This window comes from Lissotriton vulgaris, chromosome 7 (assembly GCF_964263255.1).
Source record: "Lissotriton vulgaris chromosome 7, aLisVul1.2, whole genome shotgun sequence".
NCBI classification, from domain to species: Eukaryota; Metazoa; Chordata; class Amphibia; order Caudata; family Salamandridae; genus Lissotriton; species Lissotriton vulgaris.
The window spans coordinates 1,258,743,830-1,258,750,165 of NC_141695.1; positions in this window are offsets into that span (position 1 = coordinate 1,258,743,830).

Consider the following 6,336-nt stretch of genomic DNA (forward strand, 5'->3'; position numbering starts at 1 on the left):
ACAAAACAATATACTACTGGCCGGCAGCAGTTCATACCCGGACAACGTCGGGGCAAGCTGCTAGTATTTAATAAAAAACTCTCCAACTTCTATCTCTTTCTATAAACTTCCTATAAATGCCTTTGTGTATTAACAAGGGTTTATCTTTGGTTTGCGTCACAATAGTGTGTTATTAAACTAAGGCGAGTTTTGGTTTCTCGGCTTGTTGTAGATTTTGGCTCAGCGCAGCATCTTGGGAGACAGTAGTTCTAATTCCTATTACAAAGAGAAGATTCCCATTGCCGCACTAATTGCAGTAAGTGCTCTTGTGAGGGTTGTTTACTGGAAGACACCAGCTGTTGTTTTTAGTTTTGTCACTTCAGTGTTTTAAATACTTATGACCTTCAGTCTCATGTTCACTCAGAGTGAGGCGACTCACATTATTTTTGAGGCTTCCAGTACAGACAAGTTTCAGACAAATGAAAATACGCAGTGAGTCTATATTTACAGGCAGTTGTTGGTTGTGGTCACGTTGGTTACAACTCACGATTATGTCACTTGTATACAATTAAGTTGGACACAGGTGCACAGATTCTTAGCACTTCTATGCATGTAGATAACTCTGTTGGTAGCTTTTCTTGACGTTTTTCTTTTCTTTTGACCTCGAGAAGACACATAAGGCCTTTTCGCTGTATATAGTTGCACTTTTATTGGACGTTGAAGTAGCATGCTTCTTGTGAATATTTTGCAATAGCATGTACATTCGAACTTCAGACAAAATGCTTATTGCTTTTTCTTTGTTTTTCATTGTCATCTTTTTACAGTGCCCCTGAAGAAGGGATCTACCCGAAATGCATTGGGCTTTTTCAATTTATTTTTTGGTTGTGTAACTAAAATAATGCATCTATAATCATTAGTCTTGTAAATTGATAGCAATGCTCATATTGTCCTTTTAATAACAATACTGTGAAGATTTTTCTGTGGTACAAGAAAAGTTTTGCAGCTTATCAAAACCTTCATGTAATTCATGAAAATGAAAATGAATACAGGAGTTGAATTATTCATGTCTTAAATTTGATCTTTTATTGATTAGCGTTTGATCAAAATAAATGCATAGCTTCATGTGATTTCATTGCCATACTCTAAAAAAATGTTTTGCAGTGCGTTTGATATACCAGTGGTTTCTCCACTAGCTGTTGTTTATCAAATTTATAAGCCCCTTACTCCAGATTTGCGTCACCATTGCATCACTTTTGTGACCCAGCGGCGGCGCTAAGCCAGCGCCATGCTGTGGGCTATTTACAATGTGATGCATCTGGGAGATGCGTCACGTTGTAATGCCCTGCGCCACGTGTGGGCGTTCCTGCACAGGGGGGGGTTCCGGCACAGGAAAGCCTCCTAAAAGTGGCTGAGTGAAATCTACAAGATTTCACTCAGTCACTTTTAAGGCCATGCTGCGTCAAAACCCTGCGCCTGCTTGAAGCAGGCGTAAGGATTTACGCAGCATGTTAGAGATAGGGGTACCCCAAGCCTTGCTGGTGCTGCATTGCGCTTGCGATGCAACTCCAGCAATGCGCCGCCTTTCCCCTGGGGGATACAACACGCATATGCCCCTCCATGCGCGACGGTGCGCTGCATTGTAAATGCGGCGCATCAGTGGTGGCGTACAGGTGGGCAGATGTGTCGCAACTCTTCTGCCGCATCCCTGCTGATTAGCAGAGATGCACCAGAAGTAGTTAATCTGAACCAGTATCTTTTCAGTACTTCTGGCGCAAGCAAATATACGCTATATAGTTATTCACAACTGACGTGACCAGTGATCTGAGTCCAGAATAGTGCTTTCATTTGCACGTAATTCGGCAAACATTGCCTTGACTGTCTCAATCTTACAGTGAGGTTCTCTATTTGTTTGTAAAGATCTGCTCTTCACATCAGCATAAAACTTGATCTTGGTACTGTACCCTTATAATAGCCTGATATATTCCGACATTGCTGGTCACCCCAATCTTATTTGGGTATCTTATTTGGGTACCAAGTGTTTCTTACCATTAACTGGGACACCCTACTGGGAATGGCGTGTTATGGTACAAGTGATCTGTAAAAAATATGAATGGTGAGTATGTGGGAAAGAAAAGTGGTGAAGTGCAAGAGGGAATGTGAGACACTGTGCCGTAATGTGATCAGTAAACACTGTAAGAGAATTATGTTATCTAATTCCCTGGATAGCATGGAATACATGCCTTAACAGAGCCCTGTTAGATCCTAACTTGTACTCCCGCATGGCCAGATGGTTGCCCCTTCCCTACTTAAAATTAGTGATAGTGAATTAAAATTCTGCTGAAATGTTGCCTTTGCTCAATCCTCAATTCATACTCCTATGTGGGTGACTAATTCCTCCCCACTATTTAGTCCATTTGGGCTCTTCGTGTTGAGCTCAATGATAAACCTGGACTCCAATATGCAGTGTTGCCTCTCCCGATCCCCACCCCTGAGATTTGGCAATATGCTGCCTAGTGCAAAGAATGTCAGGAGATTGCTGTTACTGTTATACCGCTCTGTGAAATGTCGGGCTGTGGGATAATTATGATATATATTGGAAATAGCTCATAAGTATTGTAAAATTCGTACTTTCAATTTAACTTCGTACTTCCCATATATGTGTATCCACAGGGACATTCTAAGATATAAATTATATATTCACTCGTACAGGTGATGAATTTAGTGATTTTTATCTCCTTGCCTAGATCAGTCTTGTAAGATTTATGACTTTTGTTGTTCCGGCAGGCTTTACAGCCAGTGCAAGTCACAAACCCTTTACTAGAACTTAACGGGTTTCCTGACACTTCCTCTTGTTGGTAACTATGAAGTAATCAGTCTTTTAGTGACCCTGACCTCCTGTAAGTTATTCTGGGTGCTGGACCTATGTGTTTACCAATAACAGGGTCAGATTCTAAAAGACCCCAGTGCACCTTCTTTATTTTCCTTAGCCTGTGGGAGCCCCCACTATATGTGGTAATCATCCTAGGTACATCAAAGAGATTTTTAGTTCCACATGAGCTATTTTTAAAGAGTAAATCACTCTGTGTCTTACCAGCGATCTTTTCTTTAGCTACTGATAACACCTTGTTACTATAGCTCGTTTGTTTGAAATGGTCCACCATTGTTGTTTGTTCTTTCAGATAACTGGCGTGGGTCCTACAATTACGGCGAGCTCGTAGAAGTTTGCCGTAAGGTATACTGCGTATTAGGGGTGTGCGATGATTGCTGGCAACGTGGAGGATGGTGTTCCCTGCACTTTCGTTTCTAACTAGAAGTGTGGTGATTTTATTATCCCCAATTTGTATGGCTACATCAAGGAATTTGCAATGATCCTTACTGATCTTATGCGTAAAACTGAGATTCAGATTATTGTTAACCAGTTTATGAATGAATTCCAAGGCCAGCTCTGACGGCCCAACCCATATCAGGAACAGGTTGTCAATGTACCTGATCCAGATTGGGGTGTGTTCGGTATAATAATCATTGGCTGCTACCCAACTACTTGTTCTTCCCACCAGTCTAGAAACAAATTAGCTAGGCTAGGGGCAAAACATGCAACCATCACGGTACCTGATGTTTGCCGGTAGAGGGTTTTTTCAAATAGAAAAATGTTCCGTTCAAGACAGTAAATAATCATTTTCTTTAACATCTTGTTATGTTCTTGTAATGGTATGTGCCTGTTTTGTAGATATTGCATGCAGGCATCTACTCCTTGCCTTTGATTAATACATGTGTATAAGGAGCATAGATCCAAGGATATCATGAGATAGGTGGACTCCCATTGTATGTCATGTATGCGTCTCAGAAAATCTGAACTGTCTTTACAGTACGATCTTAGATTAATAACAAAAAGTGCCAGGAATAGGTCCAGAAAGATAGAAGTGTTCTCTAATAGTCCCCCATTAGAGGAGACTATGTGCCTCCCTGGTGGATTTATGGGGTGCTTATGTATCTTTGGTAAGACGCATATGCATGGTGCACGTGGATTTTCATTTTTTAAAAAGCTATACTCATTATCGTCAAGTAACTCCATACTGTGCAATTGATTCAGGAGACCATGATATTCTCTGATCCTTGCTCTGTAGGTTTCCCATCCGATTCTTTCATAGCAGGCATGGTAGTCAAGTTGACGCAATACTTCTGTTCTGTACTGGGAGACATTCAGAATCACAATGTTGCCCCCCCTTATCGGAGGGCTTGATAACAATACTGGGGCCATTTTGCAGATTTTTTAGAGTCAATCTGTGTTCCTTTGCCAGATTATCCCATCTACTTCTTGTATTACTTTTTCTCAGTTTCATCAGCTCTTGGGTAATAGGTGATCCATACGCCTCAATATTGTCATAGGGGACATTGGGATTATACAGTGATTTGGGTTTTAAGTCAGTGTGGCTGGCTTGCTTGTTTGGAATACCCATTTCTTCCATAAGTAAATCACTATCTTGTTGTGATGTATTATTGATTTCCAATTCACGCATATTTAGTAGTAGTTCATTTCCCCAACTTGGAGATTCGAGAAATTTGTGCTCCCACTTCTGAACACAGGTGCTTGCCGGGGGCCTAATTATCATTTTATACAGTTTCATGAGCTTCAGTTTCCTGATATATTGGAAGAGATCGCTTCTTGTATCTGTGTAACAGATATCACTGGAAGACAGAAAGATAAAACTAACTTTAACACCGTTGTTTCTTCCTTGGTTAATATCTTGGAAGACAGGTTGTTGATGGAATTATCACTTAGGTCTTCGGATGATTTTCTCCTTATGGACCTCGTTCGTCCACCTCTCCTCTTGGTTAGTTGGGATCTTTCTTGGTTTCTTTTCCTCTTTCTCTTCTTTGACCTCTTCCTTGGCCCCTCGCCGGTGGTTTGTCTGGTGGGCCCTGCTCTTTCTTTTGTTTGAGTAACTGAAACTCGTGGAGGAATGTCAGCTGAGGGACAGCCATAAGTCAGAATACGGCCCTCCACATAATCCCTCTTGTCTCTGAGAAATTTACAATGTTTTTTGCTTTGATAGCGTCCTCGCATTCCTTCAGTTTTGTTTGCAGATTTTGAATAAATTCAATTACTGTTTTGTCACTTTTTACTTTACTTTCTTCAATTCAGCTTTCAAAGCATTTAGTTATTTCCTTGTCATTTCCAGATCGATTTGGGCATATTTTATTAAGATTTTGATCATGCCTTTACAGGATTTGGCATCGTCTTGGTGCACATAAAAAAATGGTGCAAAATCCCCTGGTGTGCCGCTTGTCTTTTCTTCTGGAGTACTGGAAGAGAGACTTTTGCGAATCCATATATATATGTGGACTGTGATCAAGGGCATCCGCCCGAAACGCGTCAGTTCGCTTTGCTGCTAAGTTTGCCTCAATAAAATCTTTCTTGCCTTATATTGGATTCGTTTTGGTCGACTGTTCCGTTCTTGGGAACTGGAGTTGCAGTCTGGCTACTTTGTGTATATATATATATATATTTCTGGATTCTCCTTGCCCCCCACTCGTCGGCAGAAGTCACAGCACAGCAGCAGTAAGTAGGTTTTTTCCAAATATTTCTTTATTCACACACCATGTGCAGGATGCAGCGCATCAAAAAATATATATATATTACCTACTGGCGGTCGCCAGTAGGTAGTTATAGTTAGGATTGTTTTCCATAGGGAATCCGCAACATTCTATTGGGAATAACTTTGGCACCGGTTGAGGAATGTGCCTGTAATTTTCCTTAAATTTGCCTCGCTGCGCTCCGCTCCTTCCGAGAAAGTTTGGGGGGATTCATCAAGCGGGGGCCGAGATAAAAGGGGGGTCCCAAAACGTGTTTTCCCCATGTTAATTTCCATAGGGCGGTTGGACTCACTTTTAGCCCAAACGGCTGAATGGATTTCCACCAAACTTGGCAAAAATGTAGGGACTAGTAGCCCGATGTGCCTTTGCTATGTCTCAAGATATGTGCTCCAGTGGATTTTGAGTAATTTAGGTTCAAAAAAAAATATATATCTATAAGCGCGCCCCGGTACGCGCACCGGGGCGCGCTCCAGCGCGCTACGCGAGTTCGCGAGCGGAAAGCTGATTGGCTCTTGGGTGTCTGTCACCATTCCAAACAGTCTGGAGCGGCCGCCATCTTGTGTCTCGGTAGGATCGAGGCACAAGAGGTGGCAAAAACAAAGGGGGAAATGACCAAAAGGGGGCAGGGTAGACCCCCCCTGAACCCCTAGGTTTGATGTGGGGGCCAAAAAACGGCCCCGCTGGGCACTTTTTTTTTTTTCTTCGATTTGCGCACCTGGGAGCGTACCGGGGAGCGTACCATGGGGAAAAAAGAATGACAGA